The following is a 26,788-nucleotide window of genomic DNA, read 5'->3' as shown; positions in this document are numbered from 1 at the left end:
ATGCTTATGCTTTTGCTACTAGGATTAATAACGGGACGTAAGGGGTTCAACTGCGAGAAGACGACCTCAGCTGTTCCTCCCCGCAGGAAAGACATCTCACCGTTTTGGGTGCTGCATGCGCATGCATTTACCAAACTTGCATGCGATGTACTAGTTCCTGGGGAACGAATAGAATCGTTGTACGTGCCAGTCTTTACGTATAGATATAAGTAAGCGGAGACGGCTTAATCCTGCCACGTAGATTGCCTTCCATAAAGCGCACCTGAGAGTCTCATGGGCCGGTGGCCCGACATGCAGTTTGTCCTGCTGCATGGCTTACTTTCAGAGACTCGCAAGTTTATCGTAGTGCTGGGTTGTCGCGAAAGTGAAAAGTAGGGCCTGTCCGGGATTTGAACCCGGGACCTCCTGCACCCAAAGCAGGAATCATACCCCTAGACCAACAGGCCGCACAAGTAAGCAAGTCTGCACCCCGCCACCTACTGAGATCTTGCCGCACTTGCTAGTTGCAGCATCCTAGCTGGACCATATTCTCAAAGAGGTTTCTTAATCTGACACCTACGACATGCGCTGTGCTGAACACCAGTGTATGTGAATGCTGAAAGAGCTGCTTGAGTTGTGTGACAGTATTTCGACCGTGTGTAGTGCAAATGTTATCGTGTCACGATCAATACGCCCACTACGTAGCGTTCTGTGTCAGCACGCAGTTTTCGACAGTACTCTGTGTCCATAGCTGTTTTCATAGCTAGGCTGCTTCCAGCACAAAGCATCCGCCATACGAAAGTGGCTGTTTCGCGATTTTGATTACCTGATCCTTCGACATCACTTCAAGTACGAATACTGGCAAGAATTCTCGCTACATTCGAAGGTGCTCCTTCCACTTCCAGCCTACTTGGTTGCTTCATTAGCCACGCAAACACTTCCTGAGGACCATACGTGTAATGACATCGCATCTTATGGGCTTAATTACATGATACCACTGAATTTAAGAGCGCTACAGGCATCCGGTTCCATGGTGTAATGGTTAGCACTCTGGACTTTGAATCCAGCGATCCGAGTTCGAGTCTCGGTGGAACCTGACGCTGTGTTTTGCGATCGTTTCTAGAAATGTGTACGAGCCGGTGGTTGGAATTGTATATGCAGAAATTTAACTAGGATCATGAAATGCAAAATGTTAATAGCAGTCCACACGTGAATGGGGAGCGCTCCAAATGCTTATGCTTTTGCTACTAGGATTAATAACGGGACGTAAGGGGTTCAACTGCGAGAAGACGACCTCAGCTGTTCCTCCCCGCAGGAAAGACATCTCACCGTTTTGGGTGCTGCATGCGCATGCATTTACCAAACTTGCATGCGATGTACTAGTTCCTGGGGAACGAATAGAATCGTTGTACGTGCCAGTCTTTACGTATAGATATAAGTAAGCGGAGACGGCTTAATCCTGCCACGTAGATTGCCTTCCATAAAGCGCACCTGAGAGTCTCATGGGCCGGTGGCCCGACATGCAGTTTGTCCTGCTGCATGGCTTACTTTCAGAGACTCGCAAGTTTATCGTAGTGCTGGGTTGTCGCGAAAGTGAAAAGTAGGGCCTGTCCGGGATTTGAACCCGGGACCTCCTGCACCCAAAGCAGGAATCATACCCCTAGACCAACAGGCCGCACAAGTAAGCAAGTCTGCACCCCGCCACCTACTGAGATCTTGCCGCACTTGCTAGTTGCAGCATCCTAGCTGGACCATATTCTCAAAGAGGTTTCTTAATCTGACACCTACGACATGCGCTGTGCTGAACACCAGTGTATGTGAATGCTGAAAGAGCTGCTTGAGTTGTGTGACAGTATTTCGACCGTGTGTAGTGCAAATGTTATCGTGTCACGAACAATCCGCCCACTACGTAGCGTTCTGTGTCAGCACGCAGTTTTCGACAGTACTCTGTGTCCATAGCTGTTTTCATAGCTAGGCTGCTTCCAGCACAAAGCATCCGCCATACGAAAGTGGCTGTTTCGCGATTTTGATTACCTGATCCTTCGACATCACTTCATGTACGAATACTGGCAAGAATTCTCGCTACATTCGAAGGTGCTCCTTCCACTTCCAGCCTACTTGGTTGCTTCATTAGCCACGCAAACACTTCCTGAGGACCATACGTGTAATGACATCGCATCTTATGGGCTTAATTACATGATACCACTGAATTTAAGAGCGCTACAGGCATCCGGTTCCATGGTGTAATGGTTAGCACTCTGGACTTTGAATCCAGCGATCCGAGTTCGAGTCTCGGTGGAACGTGACGCTGTGTTTAGCGATCGTTTCTAGAAATGTGTACGAGCCGGTGGTTGGAATTGTATATGCAGAAATTTAACTAGGATCATGAAATGCAAAATGTTAATAGCAGTCCACACGTGAATGGGGAGCGCTCCAAATGCTTATGCTTTTGCTACTAGGATTAATAACGGGACGTAAGGGGTTCAACTGCGAGAAGACGACCTCAGCTGTTCCTCCCCGCAGGAAAGACATCTCACCGTTTTGGGTGCTGCATGCGCATGCATTTACCAAACTTGCATGCGATGTACTAGTTCCTGGGGAACGAATAGAATCGTTGTACGTGCCAGTCTTTACGTATAGATATAAGTAAGCGGAGACGGCTTAATCCTGCCACGTAGATTGCCTTCCATAAAGCGCACCTGAGAGTCTCATGGGCCGGTGGCCCGACATGCAGTTTGTCCTGCTGCATGGCTTACTTTCAGAGACTCGCAAGTTTATCGTAGTGCTGGGTTGTCGCGAAAGTGAAAAGTAGGGCCTGTCCGGGATTTGAACCCGGGACCTCCTGCACCCAAAGCAGGAATCATACCCCTAGACCAACAGGCCGCACAAGTAAGCAAGTCTGCACCCCGCCACCTACTGAGATCTTGCCGCACTTGCTAGTTGCAGCATCCTAGCTGGACCATATTCTCAAAGAGGTTTCTTAATCTGACACCTACGACATGCGCTGTGCTGAACACCAGTGTATGTGAATGCTGAAAGAGCTGCTTGAGTTGTGTGACAGTATTTCGACCGTGTGTAGTGCAAATGTTATCGTGTCACGAACAATACGCCCACTACGTAGCGTTCTGTGTCAGCACGCAGTTTTCGACAGTACTCTGTGTCCATAGCTGTTTTCATAGCTAGGCTGCTTCCAGCACAAAGCATCCGCCATACGAAAGTGGCTGTTTCGCGATTTTGATTACCTGATCCTTCGACATCACTTCATGTACGAATACTGGCAAGAATTCTCGCTACATTCGAAGGTGCTCCTTCCACTTCCAGCCTACTTGGTTGCTTCATTAGCCACGCAAACACTTCCTGAGGACCATACGTGTAATGACATCGCATCTTATGGGCTTAATTACATGATACCACTGAATTTAAGAGCGCTACAGGCATCCGGTTCCATGGTGTAATGGTTAGCACTCTGGACTTTGAATCCAGCGATCCGAGTTCGAGTCTCGGTGGAACGTGACGCTGTGTTTTGCGATCGTTTCTAGAAATGTGTACGAGCCGGTGGTTGGAATTGTATATGCAGAAATTTAACTAGGATCATGAAATGCAAAATGTTAATAGCAGTCCACACGAGAATGGGGAGCGCTCCAAATGCTTATGCTTTTGCTACTAGGATTAATAACGGGACGTAAGGGGTTCAACTGCGAGAAGACGACCTCAGCTGTTCCTCCCCGCAGGAAAGACATCTCACCGTTTTGGGTGCTGCATGCGCATGCATTTACCAAACTTGCATGCGATGTACTAGTTCCTGGGGAACGAATAGAATCGTTGTACGTGCCAGTCTTTACGTATAGATATAAGTAAGCGGAGACGGCTTAATCCTGCCACGTAGATTGCCTTCCATAAAGCGCACCTGAGAGTCTCATGGGCCGGTGGCCCGACATGCAGTTTGTCCTGCTGCATGGCTTACTTTCAGAGACTCGCAAGTTTATCGTAGTGCTGGGTTGTCGCGAAAGTGAAAAGTAGGGCCTGTCCGGGATTTGAACCCGGGACCTCCTGCACCCAAAGCAGGAATCATACCCCTAGACCAACAGGCCGCACAAGTAAGCAAGTCTGCACCCCGCCACCTACTGAGATCTTGCCGCACTTGCTAGTTGCAGCATCCTAGCTGGACCATATTCTCAAAGAGGTTTCTTAATCTGACACCTACGACATGCGCTGTGCTGAACACCAGTGTATGTGAATGCTGAAAGAGCTGCTTGAGTTGTGTGACAGTATTTCGACCGTGTGTAGTGCAAATGTTATCGTGTCACGATCAATACGCCCACTACGTAGCGTTCTGTGTCAGCACGCAGTTTTCGACAGTACTCTGTGTCCATAGCTGTTTTCATAGCTAGGCTGCTTCCAGCACAAAGCATCCGCCATACGAAAGTGGCTGTTTCGCGATTTTGATTACCTGATCCTTCGACATCACTTCAAGTACGAATACTGGCAAGAATTCTCGCTACATTCGAAGGTGCTCCTTCCACTTCCAGCCTACTTGGTTGCTTCATTAGCCACGCAAACACTTCCTGAGGACCATACGTGTAATGACATCGCATCTTATGGGCTTAATTACATGATACCACTGAATTTAAGAGCGCTACAGGCATCCGGTTCCATGGTGTAATGGTTAGCACTCTGGACTTTGAATCCAGCGATCCGAGTTCGAGTCTCGGTGGAACCTGACGCTGTGTTTTGCGATCGTTTCTAGAAATGTGTACGAGCCGGTGGTTGGAATTGTATATGCAGAAATTTAACTAGGATCATGAAATGCAAAATGTTAATAGCAGTCCACACGTGAATGGGGAGCGCTCCAAATGCTTATGCTTTTGCTACTAGGATTAATAACGGGACGTAAGGGGTTCAACTGCGAGAAGACGACCTCAGCTGTTCCTCCCCGCAGGAAAGACATCTCACCGTTTTGGGTGCTGCATGCGCATGCATTTACCAAACTTGCATGCGATGTACTAGTTCCTGGGGAACGAATAGAATCGTTGTACGTGCCAGTCTTTACGTATAGATATAAGTAAGCGGAGACGGCTTAATCCTGCCACGTAGATTGCCTTCCATAAAGCGCACCTGAGAGTCTCATGGGCCGGTGGCCCGACATGCAGTTTGTCCTGCTGCATGGCTTACTTTCAGAGACTCGCAAGTTTATCGTAGTGCTGGGTTGTCGCGAAAGTGAAAAGTAGGGCCTGTCCGGGATTTGAACCCGGGACCTCCTGCACCCAAAGCAGGAATCATACCCCTAGACCAACAGGCCGCACAAGTAAGCAAGTCTGCACCCCGCCACCTACTGAGATCTTGCCGCACTTGCTAGTTGCAGCATCCTAGCTGGACCATATTCTCAAAGAGGTTTCTTAATCTGACACCTACGACATGCGCTGTGCTGAACACCAGTGTATGTGAATGCTGAAAGAGCTGCTTGAGTTGTGTGACAGTATTTCGACCGTGTGTAGTGCAAATGTTATCGTGTCACGAACAATACGCCCACTACGTAGCGTTCTGTGTCAGTACGCAGTTTTCGACAGTACTCTGTGTCCATAGCTGTTTTCATAGCTAGGCTGCTTCCAGCACAAAGCATCCGCCATACGAAAGTGGCTGTTTCGCGATTTTGATTACCTGATCCTTCGACATCACTTCATGTACGAATACTGGCAAGAATTCTCGCTACATTCGAAGGTGCTCCTTCCACTTCCAGCCTACTTGGTTGCTTCATTAGCCACGCAAACACTTCCTGAGGACCATACGTGTAATGACATCGCATCTTATGGGCTTAATTACATGATACCACTGAATTTAAGAGCGCTACAGGCATCCGGTTCCATGGTGTAATGGTTAGCACTCTGGACTTTGAATCCAGCGATCCGAGTTCGAGTCTCGGTGGAACGTGACGCTGTGTTTTGCGATCGTTTCTAGAAATGTGTACGAGCCGGTGGTTGGAATTGTATATGCAGAAATTTAACTAGGATCATGAAATGCAAAATGTTAATAGCAGTCCACACGTGAATGGGGAGCGCTCCAAATGCTTATGCTTTTGCTACTAGGATTAATAACGGGACGTAAGGGGTTCAACTGCGAGAAGACGACCTCAGCTGTTCCTCCCCGCAGGAAAGACATGTCACCGTTTCGGGTGCTGCATGCGCATGCATTTACCAAACTTGCATGCGATGTACTAGTTCCTGGGGAACGAATAGAATCGTTGTACGTGCCAGTCTTTACGTATAGATATAAGTAAGCGGAGACGGCTTAATCCTGCCACGTAGATTGCCTTCCATAAAGCGCACCTGAGAGTCTCATGGGCCGGTGGCCCGACATGCAGTTTGTCCTGCTGCATGGCTTACTTTCAGAGACTCGCAAGTTTATCGTAGTGCTGGGTTGTCGCGAAAGTGAAAAGTAGGGCCTGTCCGGGATTTGAACCCGGGACCTCCTGCACCCAAAGCAGGAATCATACCCCTAGACCAACAGGCCGCACAAGTAAGCAAGTCTGCACCCCGCCACCTACTGAGATCTTGCCGCACTTGCTAGTTGCAGCATCCTAGCTGGACCATATTCTCAAAGAGGTTTCTTAATCTGACACCTACGACATGCGCTGTGCTGAACACCAGTGTATGTGAATGCTGAAAGAGCTGCTTGAGTTGTGTGACAGTATTTCGACCGTGTGTAGTGCAAATGTTATCGTGTCACGAACAATCCGCCCACTACGTAGCGTTCTGTGTCAGCACGCAGTTTTCGACAGTACTCTGTGTCCATAGCTGTTTTCATAGCTAGGCTGCTTCCAGCACAAAGCATCCGCCATACGAAAGTGGCTGTTTCGCGATTTTGATTACCTGATCCTTCGACATCACTTCATGTACGAATACTGGCAAGAATTCTCGCTACATTCGAAGGTGCTCCTTCCACTTCCAGCCTACTTGGTTGCTTCATTAGCCACGCAAACACTTCCTGAGGACCATACGTGTAATGACATCGCATCTTATGGGCTTAATTACATGATACCACTGAATTTAAGAGCGCTACAGGCATCCGGTTCCATGGTGTAATGGTTAGCACTCTGGACTTTGAATCCAGCGATCCGAGTTCGAGTCTCGGTGGAACCTGACGCTGTGTTTTGCGATCGTTTCTAGAAATGTGTACGAGCCGGTGGTTGGAATTGTATATGCAGAAATTTAACTAGGATCATGAAATGCAAAATGTTAATAGCAGTCCACACGTGAATGGGGAGCGCTCCAAATGCTTATGCTTTTGCTACTAGGATTAATAACGGGACGTAAGGGGTTCAACTGCGAGAAGACGACCTCAGCTGTTCCTCCCCGCAGGAAAGACATCTCACCGTTTTGGGTGCTGCATGCGCATGCATTTACCAAACTTGCATGCGATGTACTAGTTCCTGGGGAACGAATAGAATCGTTGTACGTGCCAGTCTTTACGTATAGATATAAGTAAGCGGAGACGGCTTAATCCTGCCACGTAGATTGCCTTCCATAAAGCGCACCTGAGAGTCTCATGGGCCGGTGGCCCGACATGCAGTTTGTCCTGCTGCATGGCTTACTTTCAGAGACTCGCAAGTTTATCGTAGTGCTGGGTTGTCGCGAAAGTGAAAAGTAGGGCCTGTCCGGGATTTGAACCCGGGACCTCCTGCACCCAAAGCAGGAATCATACCCCTAGACCAACAGGCCGCACAAGTAAGCAAGTCTGCACCCCGCCACCTACTGAGATCTTGCCGCACTTGCTAGTTGCAGCATCCTAGCTGGACCATATTCTCAAAGAGGTTTCTTAATCTGACACCTACGACATGCGCTGTGCTGAACACCAGTGTATGTGAATGCTGAAAGAGCTGCTTGAGTTGTGTGACAGTATTTCGACCGTGTGTAGTGCAAATGTTATCGTGTCACGAACAATACGCCCACTACGTAGCGTTCTGTGTCAGCACGCAGTTTTCGACAGTACTCTGTGTCCATAGCTGTTTTCATAGCTAGGCTGCTTCCAGCACAAAGCATCCGCCATACGAAAGTGGCTGTTTCGCGATTTTGATTACCTGATCCTTCGACATCACTTCAAGTACGAATACTGGCAAGAATTCTCGCTACATTCGAAGGTGCTCCTTCCACTTCCAGCCTACTTGGTTGCTTCATTAGCCACGCAAACACTTCCTGAGGACCATACGTGTAATGACATCGCATCTTATGGGCTTAATTACATGATACCACTGAATTTAAGAGCGCTACAGGCATCCGGTTCCATGGTGTAATGGTTAGCACTCTGGACTTTGAATCCAGCGATCCGAGTTCGAGTCTCGGTGGAACCTGACGCTGTGTTTTGCGATCGTTTCTAGAAATGTGTACGAGCCGGTGGTTGGAATTGTATATGCAGAAATTTAACTAGGATCATGAAATGCAAAATGTTAATAGCAGTCCACACGTGAATGGGGAGCGCTCCAAATGCTTATGCTTTTGCTACTAGGATTAATAACAGGACGTAAGGGGTTCAACTGCGAGAAGACGACCTCAGCTGTTCCTCCCCGCAGGAAAGACATCTCACCGTTTTGGGTGCTGCATGCGCATGCATTTACCAAACTTGCATGCGATGTACTAGTTCCTGGGGAACGAATAGAATCGTTGTACGTGCCAGTCTTTACGTATAGATATAAGTAAGCGGAGACGGCTTAATCCTGCCACGTAGATTGCCTTCCATAAAGCGCACCTGAGAGTCTCATGGGCCGGTGGCCCGACATGCAGTTTGTCCTGCTGCATGGCTTACTTTCAGAGACTCGCAAGTTTATCGTAGTGCTGGGTTGTCGCGAAAGTGAAAAGTAGGGCCTGTCCGGGATTTGAACCCGGGACCTCCTGCACCCAAAGCAGGAATCATACCCCTAGACCAACAGGCCGCACAAGTAAGCAAGTCTGCACCCCGCCACCTACTGAGATCTTGCCGCACTTGCTAGTTGCAGCATCCTAGCTGGACCATATTCTCAAAGAGGTTTCTTAATCTGACACCTACGACATGCGCTGTGCTGAACACCAGTGTATGTGAATGCTGAAAGAGCTGCTTGAGTTGTGTGACAGTATTTCGACCGTGTGTAGTGCAAATGTTATCGTGTCACGAACAATACGCCCACTACGTAGCGTTCTGTGTCAGCACGCAGTTTTCGACAGTACTCTGTGTCCATAGCTGTTTTCATAGCTAGGCTGCTTCCAGCACAAAGCATCCGCCATACGAAAGTGGCTGTTTCGCGATTTTGATTACCTGATCCTTCGACATCACTTCAAGTACGAATACTGGCAAGAATTCTCGCTACATTCGAAGGTGCTCCTTCCACTTCCAGCCTACTTGGTTGCTTCATTAGCCACGCAAACACTTCCTGAGGACCATACGTGTAATGACATCGCATCTTATGGGCTTAATTACATGATACCACTGAATTTAAGAGCGCTACAGGCATCCGGTTCCATGGTGTAATGGTTAGCACTCTGGACTTTGAATCCAGCGATCCGAGTTCGAGTCTCGGTGGAACCTGACGCTGTGTTTTGCGATCGTTTCTAGAAATGTGTACGAGCCGGTGGTTGGAATTGTATATGCAGAAATTTAACTAGGATCATGAAATGCAAAATGTTAATAGCAGTCCACACGTGAATGGGGAGCGCTCCAAATGCTTATGCTTTTGCTACTAGGATTAATAACGGGACGTAAGGGGTTCAACTGCGAGAAGACGACCTCAGCTGTTCCTCCCCGCAGGAAAGACATGTCACCGTTTCGGGTGCTGCATGCGCATGCATTTACCAAACTTGCATGCGATGTACTAGTTCCTGGGGAACGAATAGAATCGTTGTACGTGCCAGTCTTTACGTATAGATATAAGTAAGCGGAGACGGCTTAATCCTGCCACGTAGATTGCCTTCCATAAAGCGCACCTGAGAGTCTCATGGGCCGGTGGCCCGACATGCAGTTTGTCCTGCTGCATGGCTTACTTTCAGAGACTCGCAAGTTTATCGTAGTGCTGGGTTGTCGCCAAAGTGAAAAGTAGGGCCTGTCCGGGATTTGAACCCGGGACCTCCTGCACCCAAAGCAGGAATCATACCCCTAGACCAACAGGCCGCACAAGTAAGCAAGTCTGCACCCCGCCACCTACTGAGATCTTGCCGCACTTGCTAGTTGCAGCATCCTAGCTGGACCATATTCTCAAAGAGGTTTCTTAATCTGACACCTACGACATGCGCTGTGCTGAACACCAGTGTATGTGAATGCTGAAAGAGCTGCTTGAGTTGTGTGACAGTATTTCGACCGTGTGTAGTGCAAATGTTATCGTGTCACGAACAATACGCCCACTACGTAGCGTTCTGTGTCAGTACGCAGTTTTCGACAGTACTCTGTGTCCATAGCTGTTTTCATAGCTAGGCTGCTTCCAGCACAAAGCATCCGCCATACGAAAGTGGCTGTTTCGCGATTTTGATTACCTGATCCTTCGACATCACTTCATGTACGAATACTGGCAAGAATTCTCGCTACATTCGAAGGTGCTCCTTCCACTTCCAGCCTACTTGGTTGCTTCATTAGCCACGCAAACACTTCCTGAGGACCATACGTGTAATGACATCGCATCTTATGGGCTTAATTACATGATACCACTGAATTTAAGAGCGCTACAGGCATCCGGTTCCATGGTGTAATGGTTAGCACTCTGGACTTTGAATCCAGCGATCCGAGTTCGAGTCTCGGTGGAACCTGACGCTGTGTTTTGCGATCGTTTCTAGAAATGTGTACGAGCCGGTGGTTGGAATTGTATATGCAGAAATTTAACTAGGATCATGAAATGCAAAATGTTAATAGCAGTCCACACGTGAATGGGGAGCGCTCCAAATGCTTATGCTTTTGCTACTAGGATTAATAACGGGACGTAAGGGGTTCAACTGCGAGAAGACGACCTCAGCTGTTCCTCCCCGCAGGAAAGACATGTCACCGTTTCGGGTGCTGCATGCGCATGCATTTACCAAACTTGCATGCGATGTACTAGTTCCTGGGGAACGAATAGAATCGTTGTACGTGCCAGTCTTTACGTATAGATATAAGTAAGCGGAGACGGCTTAATCCTGCCACGTAGATTGCCTTCCATAAAGCGCACCTGAGAGTCTCATGGGCCGGTGGCCCGACATGCAGTTTGTCCTGCTGCATGGCTTACTTTCAGAGACTCGCAAGTTTATCGTAGTGCTGGGTTGTCGCGAAAGTGAAAAGTAGGGCCTGTCCGGGATTTGAACCCGGGACCTCCTGCACCCAAAGCAGGAATCATACCCCTAGACCAACAGGCCGCACAAGTAAGCAAGTCTGCACCCCGCCACCTACTGAGATCTTGCCGCACTTGCTAGTTGCAGCATCCTAGCTGGACCATATTCTCAAAGAGGTTTCTTAATCTGACACCTACGACATGCGCTGTGCTGAACACCAGTGTATGTGAATGCTGAAAGAGCTGCTTGAGTTGTGTGACAGTATTTCGACCGTGTGTAGTGCAAATGTTATCGTGTCACGAACAATACGCCCACTACGTAGCGTTCTGTGTCAGCACGCAGTTTTCGACAGTACTCTGTGTCCATAGCTGTTTTCATAGCTAGGCTGCTTCCAGCACAAAGCATCCGCCATACGAAAGTGGCTGTTTCGCGATTTTGATTACCTGATCCTTCGACATCACTTCATGTACGAATACTGGCAAGAATTCTCGCTACATTCGAAGGTGCTCCTTCCACTTCCAGCCTACTTGGTTGCTTCATTAGCCACGCAAACACTTCCTGAGGACCATACGTGTAATGACATCGCATCTTATGGGCTTAATTACATGATACCACTGAATTTAAGAGCGCTACAGGCATCCGGTTCCATGGTGTAATGGTTAGCACTCTGGACTTTGAATCCAGCGATCCGAGTTCGAGTCTCGGTGGAACCTGACGCTGTGTTTTGCGATCGTTTCTAGAAATGTGTACGAGCCGGTGGTTGGAATTGTATATGCAGAAATTTAACTAGGATCATGAAATGCAAACTGTTAATAGCAGTCCACACGTGAATGGGGAGCGCTCCAAATGCTTATGCTTTTGCTACTAGGATTAATAACGGGACGTAAGGGGTTCAACTGCGAGAAGACGACCTCAGCTGTTCCTCCCCGCAGGAAAGACATCTCACCGTTTTGGGTGCTGCATGCGCATGCATTTACCAAACTTGCATGCGATGTACTAGTTCCTGGGGAACGAATAGAATCGTTGTACGTGCCAGTCTTTACGTATAGATATAAGTAAGCGGAGACGGCTTAATCCTGCCACGTAGATTGCCTTCCATAAAGCGCACCTGAGAGTCTCATGGGCCGGTGGCCCGACATGCAGTTTGTCCTGCTGCATGGCTTACTTTCAGAGACTCGCAAGTTTATCGTAGTGCTGGGTTGTCGCGAAAGTGAAAAGTAGGGCCTGTCCGGGATTTGAACCCGGGACCTCCTGCACCCAAAGCAGGAATCATACCCCTAGACCAACAGGCCGCACAAGTAAGCAAGTCTGCACCCCGCCACCTACTGAGATCTTGCCGCACTTGCTAGTTGCAGCATCCTAGCTGGACCATATTCTCAAAGAGGTTTCTTAATCTGACACCTACGACATGCGCTGTGCTGAACACCAGTGTATGTGAATGCTGAAAGAGCTGCTTGAGTTGTGTGACAGTATTTCGACCGTGTGTAGTGCAAATGTTATCGTGTCACGAACAATACGCCCACTACGTAGCGTTCTGTGTCAGCACGCAGTTTTCGACAGTACTCTGTGTCCATAGCTGTTTTCATAGCTAGGCTGCTTCCAGCACAAAGCATCCGCCATACGAAAGTGGCTGTTTCGCGATTTTGATTACCTGATCCTTCGACATCACTTCATGTACGAATACTGGCAAGAATTCTCGCTACATTCGAAGGTGCTCCTTCCACTTCCAGCCTACTTGGTTGCTTCATTAGCCACGCAAACACTTCCTGAGGACCATACGTGTAATGACATCGCATCTTATGGGCTTAATTACATGATACCACTGAATTTAAGAGCGCTACAGGCATCCGGTTCCATGGTGTAATGGTTAGCACTCTGGACTTTGAATCCAGCGATCCGAGTTCGAGTCTCGGTGGAACCTGACGCTGTGTTTTGCGATCGTTTCTAGAAATGTGTACGAGCCGGTGGTTGGAATTGTATATGCAGAAATTTAACTAGGATCATGAAATGCAAACTGTTAATAGCAGTCCACACGTGAATGGGGAGCGCTCCAAATGCTTATGCTTTTGCTACTAGGATTAATAACGGGACGTAAGGGGTTCAACTGCGAGAAGACGACCTCAGCTGTTCCTCCCCGCAGGAAAGACATCTCACCGTTTTGGGTGCTGCATGCGCATGCATTTACCAAACTTGCATGCGATGTACTAGTTCCTGGGGAACGAATAGAATCGTTGTACGTGCCAGTCTTTACGTATAGATATAAGTAAGCGGAGACGGCTTAATCCTGCCACGTAGATTGCCTTCCATAAAGCGCACCTGAGAGTCTCATGGGCCGGTGGCCCGACATGCAGTTTGTCCTGCTGCATGGCTTACTTTCAGAGACTCGCAAGTTTATCGTAGTGCTGGGTTGTCGCGAAAGTGAAAAGTAGGGCCTGTCCGGGATTTGAACCCGGGACCTCCTGCACCCAAAGCAGGAATCATACCCCTAGACCAACAGGCCGCACAAGTAAGCAAGTCTGCACCCCGCCACCTACTGAGATCTTGCCGCACTTGCTAGTTGCAGCATCCTAGCTGGACCATATTCTCAAAGAGGTTTCTTAATCTGACACCTACGACATGCGCTGTGCTGAACACCAGTGTATGTGAATGCTGAAAGAGCTGCTTGAGTTGTGTGACAGTATTTCGACCGTGTGTAGTGCAAATGTTATCGTGTCACGAACAATACGCCCACTACGTAGCGTTCTGTGTCAGCACGCAGTTTTCGACAGTACTCTGTGTCCATAGCTGTTTTCATAGCTAGGCTGCTTCCAGCACAAAGCATCCGCCATACGAAAGTGGCTGTTTCGCGATTTTGATTACCTGATCCTTCGACATCACTTCAAGTACGAATACTGGCAAGAATTCTCGCTACATTCGAAGGTGCTCCTTCCACTTCCAGCCTACTTGGTTGCTTCATTAGCCACGCAAACACTTCCTGAGGACCATACGTGTAATGACATCGCATCTTATGGGCTTAATTACATGATACCACTGAATTTAAGAGCGCTACAGGCATCCGGTTCCATGGTGTAATGGTTAGCACTCTGGACTTTGAATCCAGCGATCCGAGTTCGAGTCTCGGTGGAACCTGACGCTGTGTTTTGCGATCGTTTCTAGAAATGTGTACGAGCCGGTGGTTGGAATTGTATATGCAGAAATTTAACTAGGATCATGAAATGCAAAATGTTAATAGCAGTCCACACGTGAATGGGGAGCGCTCCAAATGCTTATGCTTTTGCTACTAGGATTAATAACGGGACGTAAGGGGTTCAACTGCGAGAAGACGACCTCAGCTGTTCCTCCCCGCAGGAAAGACATCTCACCGTTTTGGGTGCTGCATGCGCATGCATTTACCAAACTTGCATGCGATGTACTAGTTCCTGGGGAACGAATAGAATCGTTGTACGTGCCAGTCTTTACGTATAGATATAAGTAAGCGGAGACGGCTTAATCCTGCCACGTAGATTGCCTTCCATAAAGCGCACCTGAGAGTCTCATGGGCCGGTGGCCCGACATGCAGTTTGTCCTGCTGCATGGCTTACTTTCAGAGACTCGCAAGTTTATCGTAGTGCTGGGTTGTCGCCAAAGTGAAAAGTAGGGCCTGTCCGGGATTTGAACCCGGGACCTCCTGCACCCAAAGCAGGAATCATACCCCTAGACCAACAGGCCGCACAAGTAAGCAAGTCTGCACCCCGCCACCTACTGAGATCTTGCCGCACTTGCTAGTTGCAGCATCCTAGCTGGACCATATTCTCAAAGAGGTTTCTTAATCTGACACCTACGACATGCGCTGTGCTGAACACCAGTGTATGTGAATGCTGAAAGAGCTGCTTGAGTTGTGTGACAGTATTTCGACCGTGTGTAGTGCAAATGTTATCGTGTCACGAACAATACGCCCACTACGTAGCGTTCTGTGTCAGTACGCAGTTTTCGACAGTACTCTGTGTCCATAGCTGTTTTCATAGCTAGGCTGCTTCCAGCACAAAGCATCCGCCATACGAAAGTGGCTGTTTCGCGATTTTGATTACCTGATCCTTCGACATCACTTCATGTACGAATACTGGCAAGAATTCTCGCTACATTCGAAGGTGCTCCTTCCACTTCCAGCCTACTTGGTTGCTTCATTAGCCACGCAAACACTTCCTGAGGACCATACGTGTAATGACATCGCATCTTATGGGCTTAATTACATGATACCACTGAATTTAAGAGCGCTACAGGCATCCGGTTCCATGGTGTAATGGTTAGCACTCTGGACTTTGAATCCAGCGATCCGAGTTCGAGTCTCGGTGGAACCTGACGCTGTGTTTTGCGATCGTTTCTAGAAATGTGTACGAGCCGGTGGTTGGAATTGTATATGCAGAAATTTAACTAGGATCATGAAATGCAAACTGTTAATAGCAGTCCACACGTGAATGGGGAGCGCTCCAAATGCTTATGCTTTTGCTACTAGGATTAATAACGGGACGTAAGGGGTTCAACTGCGAGAAGACGACCTCAGCTGTTCCTCCCCGCAGGAAAGACATCTCACCGTTTTGGGTGCTGCATGCGCATGCATTTACCAAACTTGCATGCGATGTACTAGTTCCTGGGGAACGAATAGAATCGTTGTACGTGCCAGTCTTTACGTATAGATATAAGTAAGCGGAGACGGCTTAATCCTGCCACGTAGATTGCCTTCCATAAAGCGCACCTGAGAGTCTCATGGGCCGGTGGCCCGACATGCAGTTTGTCCTGCTGCATGGCTTACTTTCAGAGACTCGCAAGTTTATCGTAGTGCTGGGTTGTCGCGAAAGTGAAAAGTAGGGCCTGTCCGGGATTTGAACCCGGGACCTCCTGCACCCAAAGCAGGAATCATACCCCTAGACCAACAGGCCGCACAAGTAAGCAAGTCTGCACCCCGCCACCTACTGAGATCTTGCCGCACTTGCTAGTTGCAGCATCCTAGCTGGACCATATTCTCAAAGAGGTTTCTTAATCTGACACCTACGACATGCGCTGTGCTGAACACCAGTGTATGTGAATGCTGAAAGAGCTGCTTGAGTTGTGTGACAGTATTTCGACCGTGTGTAGTGCAAATGTTATCGTGTCACGAACAATACGCCCACTACGTAGCGTTCTGTGTCAGCACGCAGTTTTCGACAGTACTCTGTGTCCATAGCTGTTTTCATAGCTAGGCTGCTTCCAGCACAAAGCATCCGCCATACGAAAGTGGCTGTTTCGCGATTTTGATTACCTGATCCTTCGACATCACTTCATGTACGAATACTGGCAAGAATTCTCGCTACATTCGAAGGTGCTCCTTCCACTTCCAGCCTACTTGGTTGCTTCATTAGCCACGCAAACACTTCCTGAGGACCATACGTGTAATGACATCGCATCTTATGGGCTTAATTACATGATACCACTGAATTTAAGAGCGCTACAGGCATCCGGTTCCATGGTGTAATGGTTAGCACTCTGGACTTTGAATCCAGCGATCCGAGTTCGAGTCTCGGTGGAACCTGACGCTGTGTTTTGCGATCGTTTCTAGAAATGTGTACGAGCCGGTGGTTGGAATTGTATATGCAGAAATTTAACTAGGATCATGAAATGCAAACTGTTAATAGCAGTCCACACGTGAATGGGGAGCGCTCCAAATGCTTATGCTTTTGCTACTAGGATTAATAACGGGACGTAAGGGGTTCAACTGCGAGAAGACGACCTCAGCTGTTCCTCCCCGCAGGAAAGACATCTCACCGTTTTGGGTGCTGCATGCGCATGCATTTACCAAACTTGCATGCGATGTACTAGTTCCTGGGGAACGAATAGAATCGTTGTACGTGCCAGTCTTTACGTATAGATATAAGTAAGCGGAGACGGCTTAATCCTGCCACGTAGATTGCCTTCCATAAAGCGCACCTGAGAGTCTCATGGGCCGGTGGCCCGACATGCAGTTTGTCCTGCTGCATGGCTTACTTTCAGAGACTCGCAAGTTTATCGTAGTGCTGGGTTGTCGCGAAAGTGAAAAGTAGGGCCTGTCCGGGATTTGAACCCGGGACCTCCTGCACCCAAAGCAGGAATCATACCCCTAGACCAACAGGCCGCACAAGTAAGCAAGTCTGCACCCCGCCACCTACTGAGATCTTGCCGCACTTGCTAGTTGCAGCATCCTAGCTGGACCATATTCTCAAAGAGGTTTCTTAATCTGACACCTACGACATGCGCTGTGCTGAACACCAGTGTATGTGAATGCTGAAAGAGCTGCTTGAGTTGTGTGACAGTATTTCGACCGTGTGTAGTGCAAATGTTATCGTGTCACGAACAATACGCCCACTACGTAGCGTTCTGTGTCAGCACGCAGTTTTCGACAGTACTCTGTGTCCATAGCTGTTTTCATAGCTAGGCTGCTTCCAGCACAAAGCATCCGCCATACGAAAGTGGCTGTTTCGCGATTTTGATTACCTGATCCTTCGACATCACTTCATGTACGAATACTGGCAAGAATTCTCGCTACATTCGAAGGTGCTCCTTCCACTTCCAGCCTACTTGGTTGCTTCATTAGCCACGCAAACACTTCCTGAGGACCATACGTGTAATGACATCGCATCTTATGGGCTTAATTACATGATACCACTGAATTTAAGAGCGCTACAGGCATCCGGTTCCATGGTGTAATGGTTAGCACTCTGGACTTTGAATCCAGCGATCCGAGTTCGAGTCTCGGTGGAACCTGACGCTGTGTTTTGCGATCGTTTCTAGAAATGTGTACGAGCCGGTGGTTGGAATTGTATATGCAGAAATTTAACTAGGATCATGAAATGCAAACTGTTAATAGCAGTCCACACGTGAATGGGGAGCGCTCCAAATGCTTATGCTTTTGCTACTAGGATTAATAACGGGACGTAAGGGGTTCAACTGCGAGAAGACGACCTCAGCTGTTCCTCCCCGCAGGAAAGACATGTCACCGTTTCGGGTGCTGCATGCGCATGCATTTACCAAACTTGCATGCGATGTACTAGTTCCTGGGGAACGAATAGAATCGTTGTACGTGCCAGTCTTTACGTATAGATATAAGTAAGCGGAGACGGCTTAATCCTGCCACGTAGATTGCCTTCCATAAAGCGCACCTGAGAGTCTCATGGGCCGGTGGCCCGACATGCAGTTTGTCCTGCTGCATGGCTTACTTTCAGAGACTCGCAAGTTTATCGTAGTGCTGGGTTGTCGCGAAAGTGAAAAGTAGGGCCTGTCCGGGATTTGAACCCGGGACCTCCTGCACCCAAAGCAAGAATCATACCCCTAGACCAACAGGCCGCACAAGTAAGCAAGTCTGCACCCCGCCACCTACTGAGATCTTGCCGCACTTGCTAGTTGCAGCATCCTAGCTGGACCATATTCTCAAAGAGGTTTCTTAATCTGACACCTACGACATGCGCTGTGCTGAACACCAGTGTATGTGAATGCTGAAAGAGCTGCTTGAGTTGTGTGACAGTATTTCGACCGTGTGTAGTGCAAATGTTATCGTGTCACGAACAATACGCCCACTACGTAGCGTTCTGTGTCAGCACGCAGTTTTCGACAGTACTCTGTGTCCATAGCTGTTTTCATAGCTAGGCTGCTTCCAGCACAAAGCATCCGCCATACGAAAGTGGCTGTTTCGCGATTTTGATTACCTGATCCTTCGACATCACTTCATGTACGAATACTGGCAAGAATTCTCGCTACATTCGAAGGTGCTCCTTCCACTTCCAGCCTACTTGGTTGCTTCATTAGCCACGCAAACACTTCCTGAGGACCATACGTGTAATGACATCGCATCTTATGGGCTTAATTACATGATACCACTGAATTTAAGAGCGCTACAGGCATCCGGTTCCATGGTGTAATGGTTAGCACTCTGGACTTTGAATCCAGCGATCCGAGTTCGAGTCTCGGTGGAACCTGACGCTGTGTTTTGCGATCGTTTCTAGAAATGTGTACGAGCCGGTGGTTGGAATTGTATATGCAGAAATTTAACTAGGATCATGAAATGCAAAATGTTAATAGCAGTCCACACGTGAATGGGGAGCGCTCCAAATGCTTATGCTTTTGCTACTAGGATTAATAACGGGACGTAAGGGGTTCAACTGCGAGAAGACGACCTCAGCTGTTCCTCCCCGCAGGAAAGACATGTCACCGTTTCGGGTGCTGCATGCGCATGCATTTACCAAACTTGCATGCGATGTACTAGTTCCTGGGGAACGAATAGAATCGTTGTACGTGCCAGTCTTTACGTATAGATATAAGTAAGCGGAGACGGCTTAATCCTGCCACGTAGATTGCCTTCCATAAAGCGCACCTGAGAGTCTCATGGGCCGGTGGCCCGACATGCAGTTTGTCCTGCTGCATGGCTTACTTTCAGAGACTCGCAAGTTTATCGTAGTGCTGGGTTGTCGCGAAAGTGAAAAGTAGGGCCTGTCCGGGATTTGAACCCGGGACCTCCTGCACCCAAAGCAGGAATCATACCCCTAGACCAACAGGCCGCACAAGTAAGCAAGTCTGCACCCCGCCACCTACTGAGATCTTGCCGCACTTGCTAGTTGCAGCATCCTAGCTGGACCATATTCTCAAAGAGGTTTCTTAATCTGACACCTACGACATGCGCTGTGCTGAACACCAGTGTATGTGAATGCTGAAAGAGCTGCTTGAGTTGTGTGACAGTATTTCGACCGTGTGTAGTGCAAATGTTATCGTGTCACGAACAATACGCCCACTACGTAGCGTTCTGTGTCAGCACGCAGTTTTCGACAGTACTCTGTGTCCATAGCTGTTTTCATAGCTAGGCTGCTTCCAGCACAAAGCATCCGCCATACGAAAGTGGCTGTTTCGCGATTTTGATTACCTGATCCTTCGACATCACTTCATGTACGAATACTGGCAAGAATTCTCGCTACATTCGAAGGTGCTCCTTCCACTTCCAGCCTACTTGGTTGTTTCATTAGCCACGCAAACACTTCCTGAGGACCATACGTGTAATGACATCGCATCTTATGGGCTTAATTACATGATACCACTGAATTTAAGAGCGTTACAGGCATCCGGTTCCATGGTGTAATGGTTAGCACTCTGGACTTTGAATCCAGCGATCCGAGTTCGAGTCTCGGTGGAACCTGACGCTGTGTTTTGCGATCGTTTCTAGAAATGTGTACGAGCCGGTGGTTGGAATTGTATATGCAGAAATTTAACTAGGATCATGAAATGCAAAATGTTAATAGCAGTCCACACGTGAATGGGGAGCGCTCCAAATGCTTATGCTTTTGCTACTAGGATTAATAACGGGACGTAAGGGGTTCAACTGCGAGAAGACGACCTCAGCTGTTCCTCCCCGCAGGAAAGACATCTCACCGTTTTGGGTGCTGCATGCGCATGCATTTACCAAACTTGCATGCGATGTACTAGTTCCTGGGGAACGAATAGAATCGTTGTACGTGCCAGTCTTTACGTATAGATATAAGTAAGCGGAGACGGCTTAATCCTGCCACGTAGATTGCCTTCCATAAAGCGCACCTGAGAGTCTCATGGGCCGGTGGCCCGACATGCAGTTTGTCCTGCTGCATGGCTTACTTTCAGAGACTCGCAAGTTTATCGTAGTGCTGGGTTGTCGCGAAAGTGAAAAGTAGGGCCTGTCCGGGATTTGAACCCGGGACCTCCTGCACCCAAAGCAGGAATCATACCCCTAGACCAACAGGCCGCACAAGTAAGCAAGTCTGCACCCCGCCACCTACTGAGATCTTGCCGCACTTGCTAGTTGCAGCATCCTAGCTGGACCATATTCTCAAAGAGGTTTCTTAATCTGACACCTACGACATGCGCTGTGCTGAACACCAGTGTATGTGAATGCTGAAAGAGCTGCTTGAGTTGTGTGACAGTATTTCGACCGTGTGTAGTGCAAATGTTATCGTGTCACGAACAATACGCCCACTACGTAGCGTTCTGTGTCAGCACGCAGTTTTCGACAGTACTCTGTGTCCATAGCTGTTTTCATAGCTAGGCTGCTTCCAGCACAAAGCATCCGCCATACGAAAGTGGCTGTTTCGCGATTTTGATTACCTGATCCTTCGACATCACTTCATGTACGAATACTGGCAAGAATTCTCGCTACATTCGAAGGTGCTCCTTCCACTTCCAGCCTACTTGGTTGCTTCATTAGCCACGCAAACACTTCCTGAGGACCATACGTGTAATGACATCGCATCTTATGGGCTTAATTACATGATACCACTGAATTTAAGAGCGCTACAGGCATCCGGTTCCATGGTGTAATGGTTAGCACTCTGGACTTTGAATCCAGCGATCCGAGTTCGAGTCTCGGTGGAACCTGACGCTGTGTTTTGCGATCGTTTCTAGAAATGTGTACGAGCCGGTGGTTGGAATTGTATATGCAGAAATTTAACTAGGATCATGAAATGCAAAATGTTAATAGCAGTCCACACGTGAATGGGGAGCGCTCCAAATGCTTATGCTTTTGCTACTAGGATTAATAACGGGACGTAAGGGGTTCAACTGCGAGAAGACGACCTCAGCTGTTCCTCCTCGCAGGAAAGACATCTCACCGTTTTGGGTGCTGCATGCGCATGCATTTACCAAACTTGCATGCGATGTACTAGTTCCTGGGGAACGAATAGAATCGTTGTACGTGCCAGTCTTTACGTATAGATATAAGTAAGCGGAGACGGCTTAATCCTGCCACGTAGATTGCCTTCCATAAAGCGCACCTGAGAGTCTCATGGGCCGGTGGCCCGACATGCAGTTTGTCCTGCTGCATGGCTTACTTTCAGAGACTCGCAAGTTTATCGTAGTGCTGGGTTGTCGCGAAAGTGAAAAGTAGGGCCTGTCCGGGATTTGAACCCGGGACCTCCTGCACCCAAAGCAGGAATCATACCCCTAGACCAACAGGCCGCACAAGTAAGCAAGTCTGCACCCCGCCACCTACTGAGATCTTGCCGCACTTGCTAGTTGCAGCATCCTAGCTGGACCATATTCTCAAAGAGGTTTCTTAATCTGACACCTACGACATGCGCTGTGCTGAACACCAGTGTATGTGAATGCTGAAAGAGCTGCTTGAGTTGTGTGACAGTATTTCGACCGTGTGTAGTGCAAATGTTATCGTGTCACGAACAATACGCCCACTACGTAGCGTTCTGTGTCAGCACGCAGTTTTCGACAGTACTCTGTGTCCATAGCTGTTTTCATAGCTAGGCTGCTTCCAGCACAAAGCATCCGCCATACGAAAGTGGCTGTTTCGCGATTTTGATTACCTGATCCTTCGACATCACTTCATGTACGAATACTGGCAAGAATTCTCGCTACATTCGAAGGTGCTCCTTCCACTTCCAGCCTACTTGGTTGCTTCATTAGCCACGCAAACACTTCCTGAGGACCATACGTGTAATGACATCGCATCTTATGGGCTTAATTACATGATACCACTGAATTTAAGAGCGCTACAGGCATCCGGTTCCATGGTGTAATGGTTAGCACTCTGGACTTTGAATCCAGCGATCCGAGTTCGAGTCTCGGTGGAACCTGACGCTGTGTTTTGCGATCGTTTCTAGAAATGTGTACGAGCCGGTGGTTGGAATTGTATATGCAGAAATTTAACTAGGATCATGAAATGCAAAATGTTAATAGCAGTCCACACGTGAATGGGGAGCGCTCCAAATGCTTATGCTTTTGCTACTAGGATTAATAACGGGACGTAAGGGGTTCAACTGCGAGAAGACGACCTCAGCTGTTCCTCCCCGCAGGAAAGACATGTCACCGTTTCGGGTGCTGCATGCGCATGCATTTACCAAACTTGCATGCGATGTACTAGTTCCTGGGGAACGAATAGAATCGTTGTACGTGCCAGTCTTTACGTATAGATATAAGTAAGCGGAGACGGCTTAATCCTGCCACGTAGATTGCCTTCCATAAAGCGCACCTGAGAGTCTCATGGGCCGGTGGCCCGACATGCAGTTTGTCCTGCTGCATGGCTTACTTTCAGAGACTCGCAAGTTTATCGTAGTGCTGGGTTGTCGCGAAAGTGAAAAGTAGGGCCTGTCCGGGATTTGAACCCGGGACCTCCTGCACCCAAAGCAGGAATCATACCCCTAGACCAACAGGCCGCACAAGTAAGCAAGTCTGCACCCCGCCACCTACTGAGATCTTGCCGCACTTGCTAGTTGCAGCATCCTAGCTGGACCATATTCTCAAAGAGGTTTCTTAATCTGACACCTACGACATGCGCTGTGCTGAACACCAGTGTATGTGAATGCTGAAAGAGCTGCTTGAGTTGTGTGACAGTATTTCGACCGTGTGTAGTGCAAATGTTATCGTGTCACGAACAATACGCCCACTACGTAGCGTTCTGTGTCAGCACGCAGTTTTCGACAGTACTCTGTGTCCATAGCTGTTTTCATAGCTAGGCTGCTTCCAGCACAAAGCATCCGCCATACGAAAGTGGCTGTTTCGCGATTTTGATTACCTGATCCTTCGACATCACTTCATGTACGAATACTGGCAAGAATTCTCGCTACATTCGAAGGTGCTCCTTCCACTTCCAGCCTACTTGGTTGCTTCATTAGCCACGCAAACACTTCCTGAGGACCATACGTGTAATGACATCGCATCTTATGGGCTTAATTACATGATACCACTGAATTTAAGAGCGCTACAGGCATCCGGTTCCATGGTGTAATGGTTAGCACTCTGGACTTTGAATCCAGCGATCCGAGTTCGAGTCTCGGTGGAACCTGACGCTGTGTTTTGCGATCGTTTCTAGAAATGTGTACGAGCCGGTGGTTGGAATTGTATATGCAGAAATTTAACTAGGATCATGAAATGCAAAATGTTAATAGCAGTCCACACGTGAATGGGGAGCGCTCCAAATGCTTATGCTTTTGCTACTAGGATTAATAACGGGACGTAAGGGGTTCAACTGCGAGAAGACGACCTCAGCTGTTCCTCCCCGCAGGAAAGACATGTCACCGTTTCGGGTGCTGCATGCGCATGCATTTACCAAACTTGCATGCGATGTACTAGTTCCTGGGGAACGAATAGAATCGTTGTACGTGCCAGTCTTTACGTATAGATATAAGTAAGCGGAGACGGCTTAATCCTGCCACGTAGATTGCCTTCCATAAAGCGCACCTGAGAGTCTCATGGGCCGGTGGCCCGACATGCAGTTTGTCCTGCTGCATGGCTTACTTTCAGAGACTCGCAAGTTTATCGTAGTGCTGGGTTGTCGCGAAAGTGAAAAGTAGGGCCTGTCCGGGATTTGAACCCGGGACCTCCTGCACCCAAAGCAGGAATCATACCCCTAGACCAACAGGCCGCACAAGTAAGCAAGTCTGCACCCCGCCACCTACTGAGATCTTGCCGCACTTGCTAGTTGCAGCATCCTAGCTGGACCATATTCTCAAAGAGGTTTCTTAATCTGACACCTACGACATGCGCTGTGCTGAACACCAGTGTATGTGAATGCTGAAAGAGCTGCTTGAGTTGTGTGACAGTATTTCGACCGTGTGTAGTGCAAATGTTATCGTGTCACGAACAATCCGCCCACTACGTAGCGTTCTGTGTCAGCACGCAGTTTTCGACAGTACTCTGTGTCCATAGCTGTTTTCATAGCTAGGCTGCTTCCAGCACAAAGCATCCGCCATACGAAAGTGGCTGTTTCGCGATTTTGATTACCTGATCCTTCGACATCACTTCATGTACGAATACTGGCAAGAATTCTCGCTACATTCGAAGGTGCTCCTTCCACTTCCAGCCTACTTGGTTGCTTCATTAGCCACGCAAACACTTCCTGAGGACCATACGTGTAATGACATCGCATCTTATGGGCTTAATTACATGATACCACTGAATTTAAGAGCGCTACAGGCATCCGGTTCCATGGTGTAATGGTTAGCACTCTGGACTTTGAATCCAGCGATCCGAGTTCGAGTCTCGGTGGAACCTGACGCTGTGTTTTGCGATCGTTTCTAGAAATGTGTACGAGCCGGTGGTTGGAATTGTATATGCAGAAATTTAACTAGGATCATGAAATGCAAAATGTTAATAGCAGTCCACACGTGAATGGGGAGCGCTCCAAATGCTTATGCTTTTGCTACTAGGATTAATAACGGGACGTAAGGGGTTCAACTGCGAGAAGACGACCTCAGCTGTTCCTCCCCGCAGGAAAGACATGTCACCGTTTCGGGTGCTGCATGCGCATGCATTTACCAAACTTGCATGCGATGTACTAGTTCCTGGGGAACGAATAGAATCGTTGTACGTGCCAGTCTTTACGTATAGATATAAGTAAGCGGAGACGGCTTAATCCTGCCACGTAGATTGCCTTCCATAAAGCGCACCTGAGAGTCTCATGGGCCGGTGGCCCGACATGCAGTTTGTCCTGCTGCATGGCTTACTTTCAGAGACTCGCAAGTTTATCGTAGTGCTGGGTTGTCGCGAAAGTGAAAAGTAGGGCCTGTCCGGGATTTGAACCCGGGACCTCCTGCACCCAAAGCAGGAATCATACCCCCAGACCAACAGGCCGCACAAGTAAGCAAGTCTGCACCCCGCCACCTACTGAGATCTTGCCGCACTTGCTAGTTGCAGCATCCTAGCTGGACCATATTCTCAAAGAGGTTTCTTAATCTGACACCTACGACATGCGCTGTGCTGAACACCAGTGTATGTGAATGCTGAAAGAGCTGCTTGAGTTGTGTGACAGTATTTCGACCGTGTGTAGTGCAAATGTTATCGTGTCACGAACAATCCGCCCACTACGTAGCGTTCTGTGTCAGCACGCAGTTTTCGACAGTACTCTGTGTCCATAGCTGTTTTCATAGCTAGGCTGCTTCCAGCACAAAGCATCCGCCATACGAAAGTGGCTGTTTCGCGATTTTGATTACCTGATCCTTCGACATCACTTCATGTACGAATACTGGCAAGAATTCTCGCTACATTCGAAGGTGCTCCTTCCACTTCCAGCCTACTTGGTTGCTTCATTAGCCACGCAAACACTTCCTGAGGACCATACGTGTAATGACATCGCATCTTATGGGCTTAATTACATGATACCACTGAATTTAAGAGCGCTACAGGCATCCGGTTCCATGGTGTAATGGTTAGCACTCTGGACTTTGAATCCAGCGATCCGAGTTCGAGTCTCGGTGGAACCTGACGCTGTGTTTTGCGATCGTTTCTAGAAATGTGTACGAGCCGGTGGTTGGAATTGTATATGCAGAAATTTAACTAGGATCATGAAATGCAAAATGTTAATAGCAGTCCACACGTGAATGGGGAGCGCTCCAAATGCTTATGCTTTTGCTACTAGGATTAATAACGGGACGTAAGGGGTTCAACTGCGAGAAGACGACCTCAGCTGTTCCTCCCCGCAGGAAAGACATGTCACCGTTTCGGGTGCTGCATGCGCATGCATTTACCAAACTTGCATGCGATGTACTAGTTCCTGGGGAACGAATAGAATCGTTGTACGTGCCAGTCTTTACGTATAGATATAAGTA

At 48.4% G+C, this 26,788-nt stretch overlaps 44 non-coding genes across 44 annotated transcripts; 22 read left to right on the top strand and 22 right to left on the bottom strand.

Annotated features, from left to right (window-relative positions):
• Positions 1-374: 374 nt before the first annotated feature.
• On the bottom strand, positions 375-446 carry Trnap-ugg. The gene has a single exon. It is a non-coding gene; the product is annotated as a tRNA-Pro (tRNA).
• A 557-nt stretch (positions 447-1,003) lies between these two features.
• Positions 1,004-1,075, top strand: Trnaq-uug. Its single transcript has one exon. It is a non-coding gene; the product is annotated as a tRNA-Gln (tRNA).
• A 507-nt stretch (positions 1,076-1,582) lies between these two features.
• On the bottom strand, positions 1,583-1,654 carry Trnap-ugg. Its single transcript has one exon. It is a non-coding gene; the product is annotated as a tRNA-Pro (tRNA).
• A 557-nt stretch (positions 1,655-2,211) lies between these two features.
• On the top strand, positions 2,212-2,287 carry Trnaq-uug. Its single transcript has one exon. It is a non-coding gene; the product is annotated as a tRNA-Gln (tRNA).
• Positions 2,288-2,790: 503 nt separating this feature from the next.
• On the bottom strand, positions 2,791-2,862 carry Trnap-ugg. The gene has a single exon. It is a non-coding gene; the product is annotated as a tRNA-Pro (tRNA).
• Positions 2,863-3,419: 557 nt separating this feature from the next.
• On the top strand, positions 3,420-3,495 carry Trnaq-uug. Its single transcript has one exon. It is a non-coding gene; the product is annotated as a tRNA-Gln (tRNA).
• Positions 3,496-3,998: 503 nt separating this feature from the next.
• On the bottom strand, positions 3,999-4,070 carry Trnap-ugg. The gene has a single exon. It is a non-coding gene; the product is annotated as a tRNA-Pro (tRNA).
• A 557-nt stretch (positions 4,071-4,627) lies between these two features.
• Positions 4,628-4,699, top strand: Trnaq-uug. Its single transcript has one exon. It is a non-coding gene; the product is annotated as a tRNA-Gln (tRNA).
• A 507-nt stretch (positions 4,700-5,206) lies between these two features.
• Positions 5,207-5,278, bottom strand: Trnap-ugg. The gene has a single exon. It is a non-coding gene; the product is annotated as a tRNA-Pro (tRNA).
• A 557-nt stretch (positions 5,279-5,835) lies between these two features.
• Trnaq-uug lies at positions 5,836-5,911 on the top strand. The gene has a single exon. It is a non-coding gene; the product is annotated as a tRNA-Gln (tRNA).
• Positions 5,912-6,414: 503 nt separating this feature from the next.
• Trnap-ugg lies at positions 6,415-6,486 on the bottom strand. The gene has a single exon. It is a non-coding gene; the product is annotated as a tRNA-Pro (tRNA).
• Positions 6,487-7,043: 557 nt separating this feature from the next.
• Positions 7,044-7,115, top strand: Trnaq-uug. Its single transcript has one exon. It is a non-coding gene; the product is annotated as a tRNA-Gln (tRNA).
• Positions 7,116-7,622: 507 nt separating this feature from the next.
• Positions 7,623-7,694, bottom strand: Trnap-ugg. The gene has a single exon. It is a non-coding gene; the product is annotated as a tRNA-Pro (tRNA).
• A 557-nt stretch (positions 7,695-8,251) lies between these two features.
• On the top strand, positions 8,252-8,323 carry Trnaq-uug. The gene has a single exon. It is a non-coding gene; the product is annotated as a tRNA-Gln (tRNA).
• A 507-nt stretch (positions 8,324-8,830) lies between these two features.
• Positions 8,831-8,902, bottom strand: Trnap-ugg. Its single transcript has one exon. It is a non-coding gene; the product is annotated as a tRNA-Pro (tRNA).
• Positions 8,903-9,459: 557 nt separating this feature from the next.
• Positions 9,460-9,531, top strand: Trnaq-uug. The gene has a single exon. It is a non-coding gene; the product is annotated as a tRNA-Gln (tRNA).
• A 507-nt stretch (positions 9,532-10,038) lies between these two features.
• Trnap-ugg lies at positions 10,039-10,110 on the bottom strand. The gene has a single exon. It is a non-coding gene; the product is annotated as a tRNA-Pro (tRNA).
• Positions 10,111-10,667: 557 nt separating this feature from the next.
• On the top strand, positions 10,668-10,739 carry Trnaq-uug. Its single transcript has one exon. It is a non-coding gene; the product is annotated as a tRNA-Gln (tRNA).
• Positions 10,740-11,246: 507 nt separating this feature from the next.
• Trnap-ugg lies at positions 11,247-11,318 on the bottom strand. Its single transcript has one exon. It is a non-coding gene; the product is annotated as a tRNA-Pro (tRNA).
• Positions 11,319-11,875: 557 nt separating this feature from the next.
• Positions 11,876-11,947, top strand: Trnaq-uug. Its single transcript has one exon. It is a non-coding gene; the product is annotated as a tRNA-Gln (tRNA).
• A 507-nt stretch (positions 11,948-12,454) lies between these two features.
• Positions 12,455-12,526, bottom strand: Trnap-ugg. Its single transcript has one exon. It is a non-coding gene; the product is annotated as a tRNA-Pro (tRNA).
• Positions 12,527-13,083: 557 nt separating this feature from the next.
• Positions 13,084-13,155, top strand: Trnaq-uug. The gene has a single exon. It is a non-coding gene; the product is annotated as a tRNA-Gln (tRNA).
• A 507-nt stretch (positions 13,156-13,662) lies between these two features.
• Trnap-ugg lies at positions 13,663-13,734 on the bottom strand. The gene has a single exon. It is a non-coding gene; the product is annotated as a tRNA-Pro (tRNA).
• Positions 13,735-14,291: 557 nt separating this feature from the next.
• Positions 14,292-14,363, top strand: Trnaq-uug. The gene has a single exon. It is a non-coding gene; the product is annotated as a tRNA-Gln (tRNA).
• A 507-nt stretch (positions 14,364-14,870) lies between these two features.
• On the bottom strand, positions 14,871-14,942 carry Trnap-ugg. Its single transcript has one exon. It is a non-coding gene; the product is annotated as a tRNA-Pro (tRNA).
• Positions 14,943-15,499: 557 nt separating this feature from the next.
• Trnaq-uug lies at positions 15,500-15,571 on the top strand. The gene has a single exon. It is a non-coding gene; the product is annotated as a tRNA-Gln (tRNA).
• A 507-nt stretch (positions 15,572-16,078) lies between these two features.
• Trnap-ugg lies at positions 16,079-16,150 on the bottom strand. The gene has a single exon. It is a non-coding gene; the product is annotated as a tRNA-Pro (tRNA).
• A 557-nt stretch (positions 16,151-16,707) lies between these two features.
• On the top strand, positions 16,708-16,779 carry Trnaq-uug. The gene has a single exon. It is a non-coding gene; the product is annotated as a tRNA-Gln (tRNA).
• A 507-nt stretch (positions 16,780-17,286) lies between these two features.
• On the bottom strand, positions 17,287-17,358 carry Trnap-ugg. Its single transcript has one exon. It is a non-coding gene; the product is annotated as a tRNA-Pro (tRNA).
• Positions 17,359-17,915: 557 nt separating this feature from the next.
• On the top strand, positions 17,916-17,987 carry Trnaq-uug. The gene has a single exon. It is a non-coding gene; the product is annotated as a tRNA-Gln (tRNA).
• A 507-nt stretch (positions 17,988-18,494) lies between these two features.
• Trnap-ugg lies at positions 18,495-18,566 on the bottom strand. The gene has a single exon. It is a non-coding gene; the product is annotated as a tRNA-Pro (tRNA).
• Positions 18,567-19,123: 557 nt separating this feature from the next.
• Trnaq-uug lies at positions 19,124-19,195 on the top strand. Its single transcript has one exon. It is a non-coding gene; the product is annotated as a tRNA-Gln (tRNA).
• Positions 19,196-19,702: 507 nt separating this feature from the next.
• Trnap-ugg lies at positions 19,703-19,774 on the bottom strand. The gene has a single exon. It is a non-coding gene; the product is annotated as a tRNA-Pro (tRNA).
• A 557-nt stretch (positions 19,775-20,331) lies between these two features.
• Positions 20,332-20,403, top strand: Trnaq-uug. Its single transcript has one exon. It is a non-coding gene; the product is annotated as a tRNA-Gln (tRNA).
• Positions 20,404-20,910: 507 nt separating this feature from the next.
• Positions 20,911-20,982, bottom strand: Trnap-ugg. Its single transcript has one exon. It is a non-coding gene; the product is annotated as a tRNA-Pro (tRNA).
• Positions 20,983-21,539: 557 nt separating this feature from the next.
• Positions 21,540-21,611, top strand: Trnaq-uug. Its single transcript has one exon. It is a non-coding gene; the product is annotated as a tRNA-Gln (tRNA).
• A 507-nt stretch (positions 21,612-22,118) lies between these two features.
• Trnap-ugg lies at positions 22,119-22,190 on the bottom strand. Its single transcript has one exon. It is a non-coding gene; the product is annotated as a tRNA-Pro (tRNA).
• Positions 22,191-22,747: 557 nt separating this feature from the next.
• Positions 22,748-22,819, top strand: Trnaq-uug. Its single transcript has one exon. It is a non-coding gene; the product is annotated as a tRNA-Gln (tRNA).
• Positions 22,820-23,326: 507 nt separating this feature from the next.
• On the bottom strand, positions 23,327-23,398 carry Trnap-ugg. The gene has a single exon. It is a non-coding gene; the product is annotated as a tRNA-Pro (tRNA).
• Positions 23,399-23,955: 557 nt separating this feature from the next.
• On the top strand, positions 23,956-24,027 carry Trnaq-uug. Its single transcript has one exon. It is a non-coding gene; the product is annotated as a tRNA-Gln (tRNA).
• Positions 24,028-24,534: 507 nt separating this feature from the next.
• On the bottom strand, positions 24,535-24,606 carry Trnap-ugg. The gene has a single exon. It is a non-coding gene; the product is annotated as a tRNA-Pro (tRNA).
• Positions 24,607-25,163: 557 nt separating this feature from the next.
• Positions 25,164-25,235, top strand: Trnaq-uug. The gene has a single exon. It is a non-coding gene; the product is annotated as a tRNA-Gln (tRNA).
• A 507-nt stretch (positions 25,236-25,742) lies between these two features.
• Positions 25,743-25,814, bottom strand: Trnap-ugg. The gene has a single exon. It is a non-coding gene; the product is annotated as a tRNA-Pro (tRNA).
• Positions 25,815-26,371: 557 nt separating this feature from the next.
• Positions 26,372-26,443, top strand: Trnaq-uug. The gene has a single exon. It is a non-coding gene; the product is annotated as a tRNA-Gln (tRNA).
• The last annotated feature ends 345 nt before the right edge of the window (positions 26,444-26,788 follow it).

This window comes from Schistocerca piceifrons, chromosome 2 (assembly GCF_021461385.2).
Source record: "Schistocerca piceifrons isolate TAMUIC-IGC-003096 chromosome 2, iqSchPice1.1, whole genome shotgun sequence".
Classification (NCBI taxonomy): domain Eukaryota; kingdom Metazoa; phylum Arthropoda; class Insecta; order Orthoptera; family Acrididae; genus Schistocerca; species Schistocerca piceifrons.
The sequence above is the reverse complement of the archived record's forward strand: the minus strand, read 5'-3'. Positions and strand labels throughout refer to the sequence as shown.